The sequence below is a fragment of the Pongo pygmaeus genome, chromosome 1, assembly GCF_028885625.2.
Source record: "Pongo pygmaeus isolate AG05252 chromosome 1, NHGRI_mPonPyg2-v2.0_pri, whole genome shotgun sequence".
In the NCBI taxonomy this organism is placed as follows: Eukaryota; Metazoa; Chordata; class Mammalia; order Primates; family Hominidae; genus Pongo; species Pongo pygmaeus.
In genome coordinates this window covers 110569367-110592543 of record NC_072373.2, presented here as the reverse complement: position 1 = coordinate 110592543, position 23177 = coordinate 110569367, and the positions used below count along the sequence as shown (strand labels likewise).

At 37.7% G+C, this 23177-nt stretch overlaps 1 protein-coding gene across 2 annotated transcripts in view; it reads right to left on the bottom strand.

Annotated features, from left to right (window-relative positions):
* Nucleotides 1-23177, bottom strand: part of WARS2 (tryptophanyl tRNA synthetase 2, mitochondrial) — a 120256-nt gene that overhangs the window by 74841 nt on the left and 22238 nt on the right. The window lies entirely within an intron of this gene.

Genomic DNA, 23177 nt, shown 5'->3' with positions numbered 1-23177 from the left:
ATTGTGGAGCTTAAATTCCATAAAGAGACATGTAAAAAATAAGAAAGGAAATAACAATGATAAATACAGAATGTGATTAGTACCATGAAAAAAAAAAAAAAAACATGGTGAAATAACAGAGTAATGGAGAATTCCCTACTTTAGATAGGATGCACATGAAAAGTACCTTGGAGCACATGACATTTGAACTTTTACCTAAATAATATGGGAGATAACAAATTGTAAGAAGAGGACAAAAAAAAAAAAAAAAAAAAAACCAGCAAGAACAAAAAAGGAAATCAGTGTTCCTGGTGTGCAGTGATCACGGGACGAACAGCAGCAGGAAATGAGGTTGGAAAAGCAGTGAGGGAGCAGATCATACAAGGCCTTGTATGCTATGACAAGGAGCTTGGACTGGCAAATGATTCGACGATTTTTAAGAAAGCAGTGATTCAATCAGATTTATATTTTACAAAGATTACTCTGGCCTCTAGATCAAGAAATGATAGAAGGCAGTCAAGAATCCAAGCAGGAAAATCATTGCAGGAGCAGAGGTAAGCAGCAGCAGTGGATTTGATTAGGGTATTTTTTGACGAGCAAATGGAGAGGTGGACAGACTTGACAAATACTTGGAAGGGAATTTCAATAAGACTTGCTGATGAAATGGGTGTGGGGCTGAGGAAAAGGGTGGTACCAAGGATGAATACTAAGGATTAATTGGTAAAACTGGTACCTAGGACCATTTTCTGTGATGGGACTAAATGGAAAATTATCATCAAATGTTCTATTTTGGACAAGTTTAAGATGCTTAGTATTAGTCTTCTATACACAAATGTTAATTAGGTAAATGGAGACAAATCTGATGCATAGGGGAGAGTGGGAACAGTAACTTTAAAGATCATCAGCATATTCATGGCATTTAAAAGATGAAACCAGATGAGCTCACTGAGGGAAACTGTGTGGTAGAGAACTCAGGAGGTAGCTTAGGAGCCGTCAACTCATACAGGTTGGTGGAGTGGGGAGCCAAGATAAGTGACCGACAAAGTGCAGCCAGGGAGGCAGGAGTAAAACAGGAGCATGTGGTGTCCTGGAAACCAAGGCATTAAAAAAGGGCATTAGGCCGGGCGTGATTGGCTCACACCTATAATCCCAGCACTTTGGGAGGCCTAGGTGAGTGGATCACTTGAGGCCAGGAGTTTGAGACCAGCCTGGCCAACATGGCGAAACCGTCTCTACTAAAAATACAGAAATTAGCCGGTGTGGTAATGCGCTTGTAATCCCAGCTACTCGGAAGGCTGAGGCAGAGAATCGCTTGAACCTGGGAGGTGGAGGTTGCAGTGAGCTGAGATCGAGCCACTGCACTCCAGCCTGAGCAACAGAGTGAGACTCCATCTCAAAAAAAAAAAAAAAAAAAAAAAAAAAAGCGTATTAGGAGGGAGGGTGGAGTCAACTGCGTCAAATGCTAATGACTGATCAAAGAATATGAATACTAAATATTGACCACTGGATTTGGCACTGTAAAGGTTACTAAAGATTTTAATAAGAAAGATAGGTAGGAAATAGGCAGAAGGAAGACAACGGAATAAAAACCAACTTGGAACAGGCTGCTTTAGAAGGTCAGAAGTAGAGAAAGTATTAACAGTTTTTTTAAAATTAATAAATTTATTTTTTAGAGACGTTTTAGGTTCACGGCAAAATTGAGCAGAAAACAGAGTTCCCATATATCCTCTGTCCCCACATATATATCACCTTCCCCACTACTGGCATCCCACACCATAGTGGTACATTTGTTAACGATGAACCTACACTGACACATCATAATCACCCAAACTCCATAGTTTACACTAGGGTCTTCCCTTGGGAGTTGTATATTCTATGGATTTGGACAAATGTATAATAACACGTATTCCCCATTATAGTATCATGTAGGAGAGTTTCACTGCCCTAAGAATCCTCTGTGCTGTGGCTATTCATCTCTCCCTTTTCCAAAGCCTGGGTAACCACTAGGCTTTTTACTGTCCCCATAGTTTTGCCTTTTCTAGAATGTCATATAGTTGAAATCATAAAATATGTAGCGTTTTCTGATTGGCTTCTTTTACATAGTAATATGCATTTAAATTTCCTCCATATCTTTTCATAGCTTGATAGTTAATTTCTCTTAAGTGCTGAAGAGTTCCATTGTCTGGATGTACCACAGTTTATTTATCCATTCACCTACTAAAAGACATCTTGGATACTTCCAACTTTTAGCAATTATAAATAAAGCTGCCACAAATATCCACATGCAGGTTTTTTGGAACATAGTTTTCAATTGATTTGGGTGAACACCAAGGAGTATGAGTGCCAGATTGTATGGTAAGAGTATATTTAGTTTTGTAAGAAACTGCCAGATTGTCTTCCAAAGCGTCTGTACTATTTTGCATTCCCACCATCAGTGAATGAAAGTTCTTGTCACTTCACATTCTTGCCAGCATTTGGAGGTATTAGTGCTTTGAATTTTAGCCATTCTATTAGGTATGTAGTCATATCTCATTGTTGTTTTGATTTGCAATTCCCTAATGATAAGTGACGTTGAACATCTTTTGATATGCTTACTTGCCATCTGTATATCTTTGTTTAAGTGTCTGTTCAGGTCTTTTGCCCATTTTTCAATTGGGTTATTCATTTTCTTATTATTGAGTTATAAGAGTTCTTTGTATATTTTTGGGTAACAGTCCTTTATCAGATTTGTCTTTGCAAATATTTTCTCCTAGTCTGTGGTTTGACTTCTCATTTTCTTGACATTGGGTTTTGCAGAGCAGAAGTTTATAATTGTAACAAAGTGCAGCTTAGCAATTATTTCATTTATGGATGTCACTGCTATACCTGAAGTCATGTAAACTTTATCCTATGCTGTCTCCTACATGGTTTATAGTTTTGCATTTTACATTTAGTGTTAGGATCCATTTTGATTTAAGTGAAGGGTGTAATGTATGTATCTAGATTCGTGTCTTTCAAGCAGATGTCTAATCATTCCAGCATCATTTGATGAAGACTCTTCCATTGTATTGCCTTTCTTTGACTGTAAATATATGTACAGTCAACCAATATAGTCTCCTTCTACCTATTTCCTATGTAATGCCTCTCTCTCTCTCTAGATGAATGCACTCTTATAGTTGGAGAAATAGAAAGAGAAAGAGAGAGAGAGAGAGATATTAGTTAGGATTTCCAGCACAATGTTGAAAAGGGGTGGTGACATCCTTGTCTTGTTTCTAACCTTAGCAGAAAGCTCAAGTTTCTCTGCATTAAGTATGATGTTAGTTGCAGGTCTTTCACAGGCATTCTTGTATCAAGTTGAGGAAGTTCCTTCCATTCCTGGTTTACTGAGAGTTTTTATCATGAATGAGTGTTGCGTTTTGTTAAATGCTTTTTTTCATCTATTGATATGATCTTGTGATTTTTCTTTTTTAGTTTGTTGATGTGATGGATTGCATTCATTGGTTTTCAAATATTAAACCAGCCTCGCATACCTGATATAAATCCCACTTGATTATGGTGTATAATTCTTTTCATGCATTGTTGGATTCACTTTGCTAGTATTTTGTTGATGATTTTTGCATCCATATTCGTAAGACATACTGATCTACAATTTTCTCTTCTTGTAATGTCTTTGTATTTTGTCTTTTATTGGTATAGGGTAATGCCTGGGTTCACAGAATGAGTTTGGAAGTATTCCCTCTGCTTCTATCCTCTGAAAGGGATTACAGAGAATTGGTACAATTTCTTCCTAAAACATCTACTAGAGTTCATCACCGAACCCATCTAGGCCTGGTACTTTATATTTTGGAAGGTTTTAAATTATTGATTCAATTGATTTAACAGATTTAGACCCATTCAGATTGTCTATTTCTTCTTCTGTGAGTTTTAGCAAATTGTGCTTTTCAAGGAATTGGCCCATTTTATTTAGGTTATTAAATTTGTGGGCATAGGGTTGTTCATAACATCCCTTTATTATCCTTTCAATGTCTGTGGGATCCATAGTAATATTCCTTCTTTCATTTATGATATAAGTAATTTGTGTCATCTCTTTATTTCTTAGCCTGGCTAAGGGTTAGTGATTTTATTACTATTTTTTTGGGAGGCATGTTATTGATTTTATTGAACTTTTCAAAGAACTAGTTTTTGGTTTTGTAGGTTTTCCTATTGATTTCCCATTTTCAATTTCATTGATTTCTGCTCCAATTTATTATTTATTTTCACTTGCTTATTTTCAACTTAATGTGCTTTTATTTTGCTAGTTTACTACCTAAGGTGAAAGTTCTGATAACTGATTTTAGATCTTTTTCTTTTCAAATATATTCATTTAATGCTATAATTTTCCCTCTAAGCACTGCTTTCACTGCATCCCACAAATTTCAATAAGTTGTACCTTCAATTTCATGGAATTCAAAATATTTTAGAATTTCTCTTGAGATTTTATATTTGAGTACCGTGTTATTATAAGTCTGTTGTTTAATCATCAAGTATTTGAGGATTTTCTAGCTATCTTTCTGTTACTGACTACTAGTTTAATTCCATATGGTCTAAGGTCAGACATTGTAAGATTTCTATTCTCTGAAACTTGTTAAGGTCTGTTTTATGGTTCAGAATGTGGTCTATCTTGGTGAATATTCCATGTAAGCTTAAGAAGATGTGCAATCTACTATTGTTAGATACAAATCATCTATAGATAGATGTCAGTTCTTTTCAGTTGATTTATGGAGTGTTGAGTTCTATGGCATTACTAATTTTCTGCCTGCTAGATCTGTCCATTTCTCCAACTATAAGAGTGCATTCATCTATTTCTCTTTTGAGTTCTATCAGTTTTTGCCTCATGTATTTTTACACTTTGTTGTTAGGCACATACACATTAAGGATTATCATGTCTTTTTAGAGAACTGACCTCTTTATCATTATGTAATGTTTCCCTTTATCTTTGATAACTTTCCTTGACATTCAGTCTGTTCTGTCTGAAATTAATACAGTTGATCCCCTTTTAGCTAGTTTCTTTTATTTAGTTTTATCATGGTATATCTCCATCTCTTTACTTTAAATCTGTATGTGTCTTTATATTTAAAGTGGGTTTCTTGTAGACAACATAAGTTGATTCTTGTTGGTTTTTCTGATCCACTTCAACAATCTCTGTCTTTTAAATGGTATATTTAAACCAATGACATTTAAAATGATTATTGACATAGGTGGATTAATATCTACCATTTTTGCTACTGTTTTCTACTTGTGGCCTTTTGTTCTTATTTTTGTCTTCCACACTTTTCTGCCTTTTTTTTTGTTCTTATTTTTGTCTTCCACCCTTTTCTGTAGTTTTTAATTGGGCATTTTATATGATTCAATTTTCTTTCCTTTTTTTAGCATATCTATTACACTTTTTTTATTTTTCTATATGATTGCCCTAGACTTTGCACTATACATTTACAACTAATCCAAGTGACTGAAATAACACCTACTGCTTCACAGGGGGTACAACTACCTAGTAATAACAAAATATGCCAAATTCCTTCCTCCTATCCTTGTATCATTGGTGTCATTCATTTCCCTTATATATAACCATAAATAAGCATATACATATGCATATGTAATCAAATACATTGTTGCTATTATTATTTTAAATGAATTGTTATCTATTAGCTAAATTAGGAATAAGAAAGATTAAAGTTTCCATTTTACTTTCACTTATTCTTTCTCTGATGCATTTTCTTTCTTTACGTAGCTCCAAATTTCGGAGCTATATCAATTTCCTTTTCTCTGAAGAACTTCTTTTAACATTTCTTGCAAGGCAGGTGTCCTGTAACAAATTCTCTCAATCTTCGTTTGTCTAAGAAAGTATTTATTTCTTCTTCACTTTTAAATAATAATTTCACAGGGAAGAGAATTCCAGATTGATTTTTTTTCCTCTTAACACTAAATATTTCACTCCACTCTCTTTTTGCTTGCATGGATTCTGAATAGAAGTCAATTGTAATTCTTATCTTTGCTCCTCTGTAGGTGTTTATTCTCTCTGGCTTCTTTCAGGACTTTTTTTTAATATTTGATTTTCTGAATTTTGAATATGATATGCCTAGGTATAGTTTTGGGGGTTTTATTTGTTTGCTTTTGCACTTATCTTGCTTGGTGGTCTCTGAGTTTCCTGGATCTGTGTTTGCTGTCTAATATTAATGTGGAGAAAATTCTCAGTCATTTTTGTTCAAATATTGATTCTGTTCCTGTCTTTTTCTTCTCCATCAAATATTTTCATTACATGTATTTATAACTTTTATAGTTGTCCTATAGTTCTTGGATATTCTTTTCTTGTTTATCTTTTATTTTTTCTCATTGCTTTTCAGTTTTGGAAGTTTCTGTTGTCTCAAGCTCAGAGGTCCTTTCAACAACTATGTCCACCCTACTAATGAACCTATCAAAGGCATTCTTCACTTCTAATACAATGTTTTTGATCTCTAGCATTTTAAAGCTTCTTTCTTAGAATTCCCATCTCTCTGCTTAAATTACCTATCTGTTCTTTCATGTTGGCTACTATTTCCATTACAGCCCTTAACATATTAATCATAGTCAAAAAAAAATTCCTGGTCTAATAATTCTCATATTCCTGACATATCTTACTAGTTCTGAGGCTTGTTTAGTCTCTTCAAATTGTGTTTTTTACTGGTTAGTATGTCTTGTAACTTTTTGTTCAAAGGTGGACATAATCTACTAGGTAAAAGGAACTTCAGTAAACAGGCTTTTAATAGTGTAGTGGCAAGTTGTAGGGGCGATGAAGTATTCTATAGTCTTATGATTAGGTCTCAGTGATTTGGTGAACCTGTGACCCTGAACTGTGAAATTCACAAGTGCTTTTCAGCTTATTTTTTCATCTCTCTTCCCGTCTTAGGTGAGACAGGATGGCTAGAGGAGGCTGAAGTTGGGAATCTGCCTTCCTCCAGGTAGGTTCAACTATGACAAAATTTCAGTAGATTAGTCTCTGGTAAAATAGTTTCCCCTGAGGCCTTGTTAAAAAGAGTGCTCTGGCATATTTCAAAATGGCTCCTTTCCCCTTCTCCCTGCTGGAAGCACTAGAGGATTTTTCTCTAATATTTGTTGTGAGAACCTGGTAAAACTTCTGGAAGGAAAATTCACAAAAATGTAGGCTTCCCCACATGACTGAGTCCCCCTCAAATTTTCAACTGTCAGAGTTCTCCATGCTGAGCCTCCAGGAGTTCATCAATTACAGCTTGGATATCTCTGCTCAGTCACTGGTTCCTAGGGAGGTTTCTGCTCATGGGTTTTTATACCAGTACATTGTGGTTCTCTGTATCCAAATACCTGTATCTCCAATTTTTTGGGGGCAGAAGTCCTCCCTGTGACCTCATTTCTTTGACAGATCTAAGAAGGTTTGATTTTTGAGTTTGTTCAGATTTTTTTTTTTTTTCTTTGAGACGGAGTTTTGATCTTGTTGCCCAGGCTGGAGTGCAGTGGTACGATCTTGGCTCACTGCAACATCCACCTTCTGGGTTCAAGCAATTCTCCTACCTCAGCCTCCTGAGAAGCTGGGATAACAAGCATGTACCACATGCCCGGCTAATTTTGTATTTTTAGTAGAGACGGGGTTTCACCATGTTGGTCAGGCTGGTCTCAAACTCCTGACCTCAGGTGATCTGGCCGCCTCAGCTTCCCAAAGGGCTGCAATTACAGGCGTGAGCCACCATGTCCGGCCTGTTCAGCTTTTTAATTGTTGTTAGGATGAAGTGGAGATGTCTAAATTCCTTATGTACCCAAATCTGACAACTTTATTAGAAAAGTTTACCATGAAAGGTGGCAGAGAAGTACGGCAACAGTAAAGAAAGATGTAGAGCCAAGAAATTGTTTTTTAATTGGGAAATATCAGAGCAGTTTTTATGGTGATGGAAATTACCCAGCAGAGAAGGAGACATTTATGATGTAGAAGACAGAGAATATAAAAACAGGTGTTAAATCATCAAAGTCAGCAGAGAGTAAATGCAGAACACAGAAGGACTGAGCAACCAATGTTAAGAGCAGGAACATCTCTTCCACTGTGTCTTGCAACAACAGAAAACACAGGCATACTGCTAACACAAAAATATGGTGCTCATGTCTCATTCTATTTTCTTAACGAAGTATGAAGTGAGAACATTATCTGTCTGGGAAGTAAGGAGAGTTTCAGAAGTAGAAATAACACAGAGTTTCAGAGAGTGGGGCAAGCCAATTTACTAGAAAAACAGTTACTAGGCAACAGTAAATGCCCATTTCCAGTTTTTGTTCTGGAATTTAAAGTTAGCTAACTGTAATATGTAATACTCTTCTGCAGTCTTGTTTGGCTGCTTGGGCATAAGTGTGAAGAAAGTGAAGAGTAAGTGGGGGTTTGCTGAGTGCACACAACAGAGGAAGAGACTGCAAAGGGATTGAGAGTATTTGTAAGGCAGTGACTACCACGACTGACCATAAGGAGTAGGGTGACACATGAGAAAGAAGTAAGGTCAATACATAAGTGACATGATGAGGCTGAGACATAGTTGACTAAGTGAGTCCACGGTCAGTAGGTAGGGTTTAGAGATTAGAATGCTAAAAGGTGATATTTGTGAAGTTACACTACTGTTAGTGATGACAAGATCTGTATTTGAAGCCATTCAAAATTTCTTACTGTATGCAACAAATTGAGTTTGCCTACCTAAAGCAGAAAAGGCTGAGTAGCAGAAACAATGCAGTCAGATGCTGCCACTGCCACTGTATACTGCTAGGGCCTAGACCACAACCATGAATCTCATCCTCCACCCCTTTGTCTCTTAGTTGCCCCCTGTAAGAGTCATATGCCCAAGCAGGTGAGACCTATTGCCTGAGCCCAGGTCATGTGCCTTTCCTTGCTCATTTTACCTGAGGGCAAATAAAGGAAGGATATCCCTCAATTTGGCTTCAGTAGTAGCAGAAAGGGTTTGTGTCAACCCAAAGCTCACTCAGATAGCGGATTCCTTAAGACTAGGAAGGAGTCTAGACAGATATTGGCAGTAAATTTTTTTTAAGGTTAAAAAGTAAAAGATAAATGTCCTTTAAAAAAATCATGGGAGTTTGTGAGGGACTAAGCTGAGATCAAGGAGATGACTGAAGATAAGGAGGTCACCATCATGAGGCCAGGCACTGTTTTAAGTACTGGTAAGACAAAACTGAACAAAAAGATCAAATCCCTGCACTTTTGGAGTTTACCTTCTCATAGGGGATTGAGCCTCTTGGCTCTTTCCAACACCCTATGCTTCTGCTATTTCTTCAACTATAATAAGACAATAATATAATTTTAAGGATCTCTCTTGCTTCAACTCTCCTGCTTGCTAATCTCTGTAATACTTTCAGCAGACCTCGAGCTCTTTTCATTTACAATAATTAATAAAAGGCTTAAGATGCTAAAAACTTGCTTGAGGTAAAAATAAGTAAACTTGTCTATTCTAAATTATATCTAATAAGAAACAACAGTAGTAAATATACACAGTACTGAGCACTCTCCTACACTATGCTCTTTTCTTTTTATACCTTACTTAGCTATCAAAACAAACCTATAACATAGGCACTATTATTATTTGTATTTTACAGATAAGGTGACTAAGGCACAGAAGGGTTTAAGTAACTCAGGTAGGAGATGGTGGGGCCAGGAAGTCTGGCTCTAGTAATGACTTGATTATCACAGCCTTTCTTCTTTTATTTTTAAACCAGAGAGGGGATCTGAGAGCAGGTAAACATCAAAGGAAAAACAAGTCACCAACCTATAGAAAGGGACAGACTAGTCTGAAAGTGCCCAGATGGAAGCTATGAGTATGTGTACAATGCTTAACAGGGATAATATTGCTAAGAATTAACACTGCTTTGCTTGTTTTATAGTTTGGAGGAGACTTTGTTTGTTTTCAATACAAGGTTCTAAAAGAAGAAAAGAATAACAAGAAAGTTCTGGAGTAAAGTCCCTAAATGATGAGAAGATAGGAGTACTGACAGTATCAGTACTGCCTGATTGGAGTACTGATTATTATAATATTGGAATATTATTATATTGGATTATTATTATATTGGAGCAGAATATAATAACTTTGGACCTTCCAGATAACCTGAACAAGGTACACAACACCCCCTTTAGTAACCCAGCCACAACTTAGCCAGGCTTCTTCAGCTTCCTGGTTCAGGTTAGGAGATTTGGGAGTTGTCCTAGTAATCAGAGTATAGTTGAGGACCATTACTGTCCACAAGAAAAGTAATTTTCATGGGTAGGATTTGGCAAGTCTTCTTGCCATCCCATCCCTGTGTAAGAGACAAAATAGCAATTCCGTACAATTTTAACTACTGCAGAAGCTATAAATGAATTCCTAAGTACATCCTGCAAAGAACTAAACCAAAGCCTGTTTTATCACAGCGTAGATGGCTTCCAGCTACCTTAAAATGCAGCCATATGCTCCCTGATATTTAAGTCCTATTATGCAAGCCTCCTCCCCAATCTCAGAGGAGACTAGAAGACATGCCACTGCTGTTGCTTCCCATCCACATTTTAAAATAACAGAATAAAAAAAAAATCAGCTTCAATTGGCTTCAGTTGGTGTGAATAATGAGCTGTGGTTGTCAGACTTCTGGAAAGCTGCCAGTATGGTCAGTAACTAGCCAGATACTAGGCCCACTTACAAACAGGATAATTAATACAATTTTAAATAATGTCAATATTAATGAGATTTTAAATTTGGGACTTGGGGATGGGATGAAACAATCTATGAATTAGAATCCTTCTTGCAGTAAGTGCTGTCTGTAAGGGGATAGACTAGGATAAAGGGAGATGGAGCTTCCTCAGTTGTGGCAATCGAGCTTTGCCCAATTAAAATATGGTCTTTTTTTGAAGTCTACGATGGAAGTATCCTAGCTTTGACAAGTTGGCAGTAACCCTTGTGATCTATTTTACTGGGATATATATTGTCACTGAAAAAATAAAACATATTACAAAACTGGAGAGCAGACCCTGCCTGTGATCATTAGACAGACTGGACCAACTGCCTCAAGCCTTTGATGCCCTGACATGTTATTTTCTGGATAATATCCAGCAACCCAATGTAACATAGCTTTTTCTCTACTGTATCCAGATGGCAAATGGAAGAAATCAAATTCAACAGTTTAAGGGCTAACCTTAATGGATGTGATGGCTGGCTCCCCTATGAGCTTTTCAGGGATATACAATACAAAAAGGCCTTTGAACAAAGAGACAAATAATTAGTTTTCTCTCTCTTTCTTTCTCTCTTCAAAACTAAACCATGAATGTGGTAATCTGGTTCAAATTGATCTTCTGGTTGAAAAGGACAGCCAAATATCTGATGAGTTCTAATCACTGACACCCACGACACTTTCTGTGAAGTTCAGATGGGTGTTACTGTTAATATTCTGGAGAGCTTTTTTCTCTCCCTTCAGGCAAATATTTTTACTCTTCCACTATTTCCTTCAAAACATTAACCAAGTGTGTGTGTGTGTGTTCCCAAATGTTTAGGCAGCATTGTCTTATAGAAAGACTCTCACACCCTCACTAAAGGCTGATTTCAGAATTGACTAGCATTAAGCATTACGCATTTGTGCTATTGTGTAAGCATACACTACACCTTCATTCTAAGTACATTTGTATAGTAAGGAATATGATATAAAGTCTGCCTCACTCTCCCAGACTTTACTTATTGAAGATTTGACTTTTTATCGTACCAGAAATACCTAATTATTCACATAAAAGTCCTATGGTATAGAGCATAAGACCAGCTTTGTAGTTAGTAAGTGGAGTAAGTATAGTTAGTAAGTGGAGGAGGCAACAATGAGGAGGAGGGCTCAGCATTTGAAAGAAATAAATATGTTTACCTTCTGGGTTCTTCCATAAAACAAAGATAGGTCAACTTAAAGTAGGAGTCGTTAGGGAGAAAAAAACAATGGCAGGTAAGAGACAGGACTAATGTGCAGCTCCCACTTAGAACAGAACAGTGTCTGGAGACTCACATTGTGAACTTTGGCTCCAAGAACCATCGCAGGAATATACCAGGAAAACCGAAAAAATTCACAGACCCTTTGAAAGAAGTGGCTTTCTGCTGCAAATGCCACAAGACAGCCAAAAAACTGTGAGTTCCCAAAGTGTGAAAGGGGGAAAAAGCCTCTGAGCACACATCCTCACTGGGAAACCTAAAAATCCAGATCATGGGAGGATTTAACCATACTTAGAGCTGAAATGGATTTAGGGAGCTAAGTGAAATATAAAAGTACAAGTAGCAGAAAGAGCCCTGTAAGCATTCCCAGTCCTCAGCTCAAGCCCTAGGGAAGCCATTCCTGGCCTTATCTCACAGAGGTCCTTGGAGAAGGAAACGCAGCCAGTGGAACTGGGGAGAGGCCACAGGCTAAGGGAAGCTCCTAGCTGGACTCTGTAATCATTTCTTTTTATTATTTTTTTTATTTTTTTTATTTTATTGTTATTATACTTTAAGTTTTAGGGTACATGTGCACTATGTGCAGGTTAGTTACATATGTATACATGTGCCATGCTGGTGTGCTGTACCCATTAACTTGTCATTTAGCACTAGGTATATCTCCTAATGCTATCCCTCCCCCCTCCCCCCACCCCACAACAGTCCCCAGAGTGTGATGTTCCCCTTCCTGTGTCCATGTGTTCTCATTGTTCAATTCCCACCTGTGAGTGAGAATATGCAGTGTTTGGTTTTTCGTTCTTGTGATAGTTTACTGAGAATGATGATTTCCAATTTCATCCATGTCCCTACAAAGGACATGAACTCATCATTTTTTATGGCTGCATAGTATTCCATGGTGTATATGTGCCACATTTTCCTAATCTGGTCTATCATTGTTGGACATTTGGTTTTGTTCCAAGTCTTTGCTATTGTGAATAGTGCCGCGATAAACATACATGTGCATGTGTCTTTATAGCAGCATGATTTATAGTCCTTTGGGTATATACCCAGTAATGGGATGGCTGGGTCAAATGGTATTTCTAGTTCTAGATCCCTGAGGAATCGCCACACTGACTTCCACAATGGTTGAACTAGTTTACAGTCCCACCAACAGTGTAAAAGTGTTCCTATTTCTCCACATCCTCTCCAGCACCTGTTGTTTCCTGACTTTTTAATGATTGCCATTCTAACTGGTATGAGATGGTATCTCATTGTGGTTTTGATTTGCATTTCTCTGATGGCCAGTGATGATGAGCATTTTTTCATGTGTATTTTGGCTGCATAAATGTCTTCTTTTGAGAAGTGCCTGTTCATGTCCTTCGCCCACTTTTTGATGGGGTTGTTTGTTTTTTTCTTGTAAATTTGTTTGAGTTCATTGTAGATTCTGGATATTAGCCCTTTGTCAGATGAGTAGGTTGTGAAAATTTTCTCCCATTTTGTAGGCTGCCTGTTCACTCTGATGGTAGTTTCTTTTGCTGTGCAGAAGCTCTTGAGTTTAATTAGATCCCATTTGTCAATTTTGGCTTTTGTTGCCATTGCTTTTGTTGTTTTAGACATAGGCATGTTTGCCCATGCCTATGTCCTGAATGGTACTTCCTAGGTTTTCTTCTAGGGTTTTTATGGTTTTAGGTCTAACGTTTAAGTCTTTAATCCATCTTGAATTGATTTTTGTACAAGGTGTAAGGAAGGGATCCCGTTTCAGCTTTCTACATATGGCTAGCCAGTTTTCCCAGCATCATTTATTAAATAGGGAATCCTTTCCCCATTGCTTGTTTTTGTCAGGTTTGTCAAAGATCAGATAGTTGTAGATATGTGGTGTTATTTCTGAGGGCTCTGTTCTGTTCCATTGATCTATATCTCTGTTTTGGTACCAGTACCATGCTGTTTTGGTTACTGTAGCCTTGTAGTATAGTTTGAAGTCAGGTAGCATGATGCCTCCAGCTTTGTTCTTTTGGCTTAGGACTGACTTGGTGATGCGGGCTCTTTTTTGGTTCCATATGAACTTTAAAGTAGTTTTTTCCAATTCTGTGAAGAAAGTCATTGGTAGCTTGATGGGGATGGCATTGAATCTATAAATTACCTTGGGCAGTATGGCCATTTTCACGATATTGATTCTTCCTACCCATGAGCATGGAATGTTCTTCCATTTCTTTGTATCCTCTTTTATTTCATTGAGCAGTGGTTTGTAGTTCTCCTTGAAGAGGTCCTTCAGGTCCCTTGTAAGTTGGATTCCTAGGTATTTTATTCTCTTTGAAGCAATTGTGAATGGGAGTTCACTCATGATTTGGCTCTCTGTTTGTCTGTTATTGGTTTATAAGAATGCTTGTGATTTTTGTACATTGATTTGTATCCTGAGACTTTGCTGAAGTTGCTTACCAGCTTAAGGAGATTTTGGGCTGAGACAATGGGGTTTTCTAAATATACAATCATGTCATCTGCAAACAGGGACAATTTGATTTCCTCTTTTCATAATTGAATGCCCTTTATTTCCTTCTCCTGCCTGATTGCCCTGGCCAGAACTTCCAACACTATGTTGAATAGGAGTGGTGAGAGAGGGCATCCCTGTCTTGTGCCAGTTTTCAAAGGGAATGCTTCCAGTTTTTGCCCATTCAGTATGATATTGGCTGTGGGTCTGTCATAGATAGCTCTTATTATTTTGAGATACGTCCCATCAATACCTAATTTATTGAGAGTTTTTAGCATGAAGGGTTGTTGAATTTTGTCAAAGGCCTTTTCTGCATCTATTGAGATAATCATGTGGTTTTTGTCTTTGGTTCTGTTTATATGCTGGATTACATTTATTGATTTGTGTATATTGAACCAGCCTTGCATCCCAGGGATGAAGCCCACTTGATCATGGTGGATAAGCTTTTTGATGTGCTGCTGGATTCAGTTTGCCAGTATTTTATTGAGGATTTTTGCATCAATGTTCATCAAGGATATTGGTCTAAAATTCTCTTTTTCGGTTGTGTCTCTGCCAGGCTTTGGTATCAGGATGATGCTGGCCTCATAAAATGAGTTAGGGAGGATTCCCTCTTTTTCTATTGATTGGAATAGTTTCAGAAGGAATGGTACCAGTTCCTCCTTGTACCTCTGGTAGAATTCGGCTGTGAATACATCTGGTCCTGGACTCTTTTTTCTTTTTGGTTGGTAAGCTATTGATTATTGCCACAATTTCAGAGCCTGTTATTGGTCTATTCAGAGATTCAACTTCTTCCTGGTTTAGTCTTGGAAGAGTGTATGTGTCGAAGAATTTATCCTTTTCTTCTAGATTTTCTAGTTTATTTGCATAGAGGTATTTGTAGTATTCTCTGATGGTAGTTTGTATTTCTGTGGGATCGGTGATGATATCCCCTTTATCATTTTTTATTGTGTCTATTTGATTCTTCTCTCTTTTCTTCTTTATTAGTCTTGCTAGCAGTCACTCTGTAATAATTTCAACCGAGCACGAAGTTCCCTGAGTAGAATCCAGGGCAAGGGAGTAGAGAGGAGTGAACAGCAAGTGCAGATACAAACACAGAAGTCACAGCCAAAGGTTCAGGCAGGCAGGGAGGTAAGGACTGAGAGCCCTGCTTGCTTTCTCAGCTGGGAGGCTTTTAGGCTAAGGCAAGATCTCAGCCCTGCTCTCCTGCTGCCTGGATATAAACTCAGTGAAGTTAGGGAGGCATGGTGAAGGTGAGAATGGCCTTGCTGGCTGCATGGGAGTGGAGTGAGGCATGTCACTGCCAGCTTTCCCCCACTTCCCTGGTGACCTGTATGATACAGCAGAGGCAGCCATAATCTCCCTGGGAACATAACTCGATGGGCCTGTGAACCACCCCTCCATCCCCCATAGTGGCTGCAGCAAGCCCCACCCAAGGAGAGTCTGAGCTCAGACTTGCCTAACCCTGCACCCACCTGATGGTTTGTCTCTACTGGCCCTGGTAGCCAAAGACAAAAGACATAATCTCTTGGGAGCTCCATGGCCCTGCCCATCACCTGAGAAACCTGAGTACTCATCCTCACCAATGTAGGGCAAGATTATATCCCCCTTCTACTATTGCAGCTGGCACTCTGTGGCACCTCTGGCTGGAGGCCAACCAACTCAACTAATAGCAGAACAACCCTGCTCCAAAGAAAGAGAAAACAACAGCTAATTCCACCATGTGCAACACCCTGGCTAACCAGAGGTCCTGAGTCTGTTCACGTGACAACTTCATTGTGAGCATAACCAGTATTCTAGAAAACTGATGCACTAAACGAAACTACAAACGAGGACTTCCACAGAGTCCACTTCACTCCCCTGCCACCTCTACCAGAGCAGGTGCTGGTATCCACAGCTGGGAGAACTGAAGATGGGTCACAGCACAGGACTCTTTACAGCACTAGCCTGGATCCTGGTAGCCCCACTGGGTGGCTAGACCCAGAAAAGCAATAACAATAACTGCAGTCTGGCTCTCAGGAAGCCCTATCCCTAGAGAAATGGGGAGAGCATCACATCAATGGGACCAAAGAACCTGAACAGCAGCCCTTGAGTTCCATATCTTTCCACTGAAACAGTCTACCCAAATGAGAAGGAACCAGAAAAGTAATTCTAGTAATGTGACAAAACAAGGTTCTACAACACCCATAAAAGATCACACTAGCTCTTCAGCAATGGGTCTAAACCAAGTAGAAACCTCTGAATTGCCAGAAAAATAATTCAGAAGGTTGATTATTAAGCTAAGCAAAGAGCCACCAGAAAAAGGTGAAAACCAATTTAAATAAATTTTAAAAAATACAGGATATGGATGAAAAAGTTCCCATATAAATAGATATGGTAAAGAAAAGACTATCACAACTTCTGGAAATAAAAGACACATTTAGAGAAATGCAAAACACACTGAAAAGTATTAATAATAGAATTGAACAAGCAGAAGAAAAAACTTCAGAGCTCAAAGACAAAACTTTTGAATTAACCCAATCCAACAAAGACAAAGAAAAAAGAATTTTAAAAATGAACAAAGCCTCTAAGAAATGTGGGATTATGTTAAATGACCAAACCTAAGAGTAATTGGTGTTCTTGAGGAAGAAGAGCAATCTAAAAATTATGCAAACTTATTTGAGGGAATAATCGAGTAAAACTTCCCTGGTCTTGCTAGAGATCTAGATATCCATATTTAAGAAACTCAAAGAACATCTGGGAAATCATCACAAAAACATAATCACCTAGGCACATAGTCATCAGTTTATCTAAAGTCAAGACGAAGGAAAACATCTTAAGAGCTGTGAAGCAAAAGCATCAGGTAACTTATAAAGGAAAACCTATCAGATTAACAGCAGATTTCTCAGCAGAAACCCTGCAAGCCAGAAGGGATTGGGGTCCTATTTTTAGCCTCCTTAAACAAAATAATTATCAGCCAAGAATTTTATATCCAGCAAAACTAAGTTTCAGAAATGAAGGAGAGATAAAGCCGTTTTCAGACAAACAACTGCTGAAAGAATTCACCACTACCAAGCCAGCACTACAAGAACTGCTAAAAGGAGTCATAAATCTTGAAACAAAACCCCAAAATAGAACCTCCTTAAAGCATAAACATCACACGACCTATAAAAAAGTAACACAATTTTTAAAAACCCAAGTTATTCAGGCAACAACTAGCATGATGAATAAAACGGTACCTCATATCTCAATACTAATGTTGAATGTAAATGGCCTAAATGCTCCACTTAAAAGATACAGAATGGGAGGATGGATAAGAATTCACCAACCAAGTATCTAGTGTCTTCAAGAGACTCACCTAGCACGTAAAGACTCACATACACTTAAAGTAAAGGAGTGGAAAAAAGATATTCCACGCAAATGGACACCAAAAGTGAGCAGGGGTTGCTATTATATCAGACAAAACAGACCTTAAAGTAACAACAGTTAAAAAAGACAAACAGAGACATTATATAATAAAAGGATTAGTCCAACAGGAAAATATCACAATCCTAAATATATATGCACCTAACACTGGAGCTCCCAAATTTATAAAACAATTATTACCACACCTAAGAAATGAGATAGACACAATAATAGTGGGGAACTTCAATATTCCACTGACAGCACTAGACAGGTCATCAAGACAGAAAGTCAACATGAAAAAACGGACTTAAACTATACTTTAAAACAAACTGATTTAACAGATATTTATAGAACATTCTACCCAACAACTGCAGAATATACATTTTTTTCATCAGCACCTGGAACATCCTCCAAGATAGACCATATGATAGACCACAAAACACATCTCAATAAATTTAAGAGAATTGAAATTATATCAAGTACTCTCTCAGACCACAGGGGAATAATACTGGAAATTAACTCCAAAAGGAACCCTCAAAACTATACAAATACATGCGAATCAAATAATCTGTTACTGAATGATCCCTGGGTCAACAATGAAATCAAGATGGAAATTAAAAAATTATTTGAAATGAATGATAATAGTGGCACAACCAATCAAAACCTCTGGAATACAGCAAAAGCAGTGCTAAGAGGAAAGTTCACAGTAATAAATGCCTACATCAAAAAGTCTGAAAGAACACAAATAGACAATCTAAGGTCACATTTCAAGGAACTAGAGAAACAAGAACAAACCAAACCCAAACCCAGCAGAAGAAAAATAACAAAGATCAGAGCAGAACTAAATGAAATTGAAACAAACAAAAATACAAACGATAAATGAAACAAAAAGCTGGTTCTTTGAAAAGATAAACAAAATCGATACACATTAGTGAGATTAACCAAGAAGAGAGAAGATCCAAATAAGCTCAATTAGAAATGAAATGGGAGATATTACAACTGACACCACAGAAATACAAAAGACAATTCAAGACTACTATGAACACCTTTATGTGCATAAACTAGAAAACCTAGAGGAGATGGATAAATTCCTGGAAATATACAAACCTCCTAGATTAAACCAGGAAGAAACAAAAACTCTTAAAAAAAAAAAAAACAAGTAATGAGATTGAAACAGTAATAAAAAAAATTGCCAACGAAAAAGGTGCAGGACCAGATGGATTCACAGCCGAATTCTATCAGACATTCAAAGAAGAATCAGTACCAATCCTACTGAAACTATTGCAAAAGATAAAGATGGAATCCTCCCTAAATCATTCTATGAAGCCATCATTACCCTAATACCAAAACCAGGAAAGGACATAACAAAAAAAGAAAACTACAGACCAATATCCCTGATGAACATAGATGCAAAAATCTTCTATAGCTAACTGAATTCAACACAATATCAAAAAGATAATCAACCATGATCAAGTGGGTTTCATACCAAGGATGCAGGGTTGGTTTAACATACACAAGTAAATAAATGTAATGATATACCACATAAACAGAAATGAAAACAAAAATCACATGATCATCTCAACAGATGCAGAAAAAGCATTTGACAAAATCTAACATTCCTTTATGATTAAAACCCTTAGGAAAATTGGCATAGAAGGGATATATCTTATGGTAATAAAAGCCATCTATGACAAACCCACGGGCAACATTATACTGAATGGGGAAAGGTTGAAAGCATTTCCTCTGAGAACTGGAATAAGACAAGGATACCCACTTTCACCAATTCTATTCAACATAGTACTGGTATTCAACCAATTCTATTCAATTGAATTCAATTGAATTCAACGAATTCTATTCAACATAGTACTGCTCAGGCCATCTGCCTGGCCAGAGCAATCAGACAAGAGAGAAATAAAGGGCATCCAAATTGGTAATGAGGAAGTCAAACTGTTGCTCTTTGGCAATGAAATGATCACATACCTAGAAAACCCAAAGACTCATCCAAAAAGGTCCCAGATCTAATAAATGAATTCAGTAAAGTTTCAGATACAAAATCAATGTACATAAATTAGTAGCACTGCTATACATCAATAGCAATCAAGCTGAGAATCAAATCAAGAACTCAACCCCTTTTACAACAGCTGCAATAAAATAAAATGCTTAGGAATATACCTAACCAAAGACGTGAAAGATCTCTACAAGGAAAACGTTGAAATACTTCTGAAGGAAATCACAGATGACACAAACAAATGGAAACACATCCCATGTTCATGAATGGGTAGAATCAATATTGTAAAAATGATCATACTGCCAAAAGCAATCTATAAATTCAATGCAATTCCCATCAAAATACCACCAACACTCTTCAAAGAACTAGAAAAAACAATCCTAAAATTCATATGTAACAACAACAAAAAAAAAGCCCACATAGCCAAAGCAAGACTAGGCAAAAAGAACAAATCTGGAGGCATCACATTACCCAACTTCAAAATATACTACAAGGTTATAATCACCAAAAACAGCACAGTACTAGTATAAAAACAGGCACGTAGTACAATGGAAAGGAATAGAGAACCCAGAAATAAAGCTTAATACTTACAGCCAACTGATCTTCGAGAAAGCAAACAAAATCATAAAGTAAGGAAAGGACACCCAATTCAACAAATGGTGCTGGGATAATTGGCAAGCCACACGTAGAATAATGAAACTGGATCCTCATCTCTCACCTTATACAAAAATCAACTCAAGATTGATCAAAGACTTAAATCTGAGACCTGAAACCTAAAAATTCTAGGAGATAACGTCAGAAAAATTCTCCTAGATATTGGCCTAGGCAAAGAATTCATGAGCAAGTGCCCAAAAGCAAATGCAATGAAAACCAAGATAAATGGATGGGACTTAATTAAACTAAAAAGTGCCTGCACAGCAAAAGCAATAATCAGCAGATTAAACAGACAACTCACAGTGTGGAAGAAAATCCTCAAAATCTATATACCTGACAAAGGACTAATATCCAGAATCTACAAAGAACTCAAACAAATCAGCAAGAAAAAAGCAATCAATCCCATCAAAAAGTGGGCTAAGGACATGAATAGACAATTCTCAAAAGAAGATATGCAAACGGCCAACAAGCACATGGAAAAATGCTCAATATTACTAATTATCAGCAAAATGCAAATCAAAACCACAATGTGATACCACCTTACTCCTGCAAGAATGGCCATAATTTAAAAATCAAAAAGTAATAGATGTTGGCATGGATGTAGTGAGAAGGAACAGTTTTACACTGCTGGTGGGAATGTAAACTAGTACAACCACTATGGAAAACATTATGAAGATTCCTTAAAGAATTAAAAGTAGAACTACCATTCGATCCAGCAATCCCACTACTGGGTATCTGTCCAGAGGAAAATAAGTCATTATATGAAAAAGACATGTAGACACACATGTTTATAGCAGCACAATTCACAATTGCAAAAATATGGAACCAGCCTAAATGCCCATAAACCAAGTGGGTAAAGAAAGTGTGGCATATATACCATGGAATACTACTCAGCCATAAAAAGGAATTAAATAATGGCATTCACAGCAACCTGGATGAAGTTGGAGACCACTATTCTAAGTGAAGTAACTCATGAATGGGAAAATCAAACATAGTATGTTCTCACAAGTGGGAACTAAGCAACGAAGACACAATGGCATAAGAATGATAGAATGGACTCTGGGGACTTGGGGAAATGGGTGCGAGGAGGGTGAGGGAGAAAAAAAAGAAAAGTAAGAGAAATTGAGAAGAAAAAATCAGCTCTCTGAGGATAGGAAAAAAATGTAGGAGTTCTTAACTTGGGTTTATGAACTTGTGAAACTGTATACAGTTTTGAGAATGCATATACACATTTTTCAAGATAGAAGATCCACATTTTAATCAAAGGAAATAGTGACCACACCCTTCCCCATCAAAAAGTGTTAAGAACTCTGAGGACAAGACTTAATACACTTATAGAAACAAAGTTAGGCACATTAACATATCTAAAGAAAGAATATGTTCCCTTGAGGGGTGGAAACTTTAAAAAAGAAGCTCTACTGGGAAAACTTTGGACTTGTGTTTTAAAGAACTGCCCAAGTCAGTCGGCACTATGGCACAGGCCGGCAATGTGTTGCCCAAGGAACAGATGTGTCCCATACTGGAGATGGATCTTTGGGTAATGATAGCTTGATTACCCTAGCCAATGAGGTGTTTCAATGAACTCCCTTTGCTCTGATTCCATACCCATCAAGCTATCTTACTTAATAATTTGGCTTCCCAATTAAATCTGCCTGCAAGTAGAGACTATGTTAATCAGTGAAGAAAAGTAGTTGATACTCCTCATCATTCCATGTACATGTAAGATATGTGTGTGTCGGGGAGGGGAGGGTGTTTTTGACTGTGTGCAAGAGCATGCACTTGTGTACATGCGAACACACACACACACACGTTAATGTTAGTCTATAAAACATTTTCCTAACTTGGCTTCCAGCATATTACCACTTCCAACTCATCTTATACCTATCTGGATAACACTATCTTGTCTGGTTCTCACCATCCCAACCTCTTAATGTTGGAATGTTCACAGGCTTAGTACTTGAACCACCCCTCCCCTCCCATCCTCCCCTCCCCTCCTTCCCCTCCCCCCTCCCCTCCTCTTTTCTCTTCTCTTTCTAAACCTTCCTCCCCTCACCCCTCCCCTCCTCTTTTCTCTTCTCTTTCTAAACCTACTGCACAGATAATTACACCCTATCTCAAGGCTTTCAGCACAGTCTATACAGAGGACTCTCAAATGTACCTCTCCATCTATACCTCTCTCCTAAGCTTTGGTCTCACATATCTAACTGCCTACCTGACATTTCCACTTATATGTTCACGAAGCATCTAAACTCAATTTGCCTAAAACTTAACTCCTGATAACCCCTGATCTTCCCTCCCAAAATCGTGTTACTGTTGCATTATTTTCTGTCTCAGTAAATTGCAAATTCATTCTTCCAGTTGCTCTGGCCAGAAACTTTGGAATCATCATTGACTCTTTTGTTTCTTTCATCCTCCATCTAATTAGTCAGAAAATCTTATTTGCTCTACCTTTAAAATAAATATCCATGGCCAGGTGTGGTGGCTCACGCCTGTAATCCCAACACTTTGGGAGACCAAGGTGGGCAGATCACTTGAGCTCAGGATTTCGAGACCAGCCTGACCAACATAGTGAAACCCTGTCTCTACTAAAAATACAAAAATTAGCCAGGTATGGTGCGCACCTGTAGTCCCAGCTACTTGGAATGCTGAGGCAGGAGAATCGCTTGAACCCAGGAAGTGGAGGTTGCAGTGAGCCGAGATAGCACCACTGTACTCCAGCCTGGGTGACAGAGTGAAGCTCTGTCTCAAAAATTGG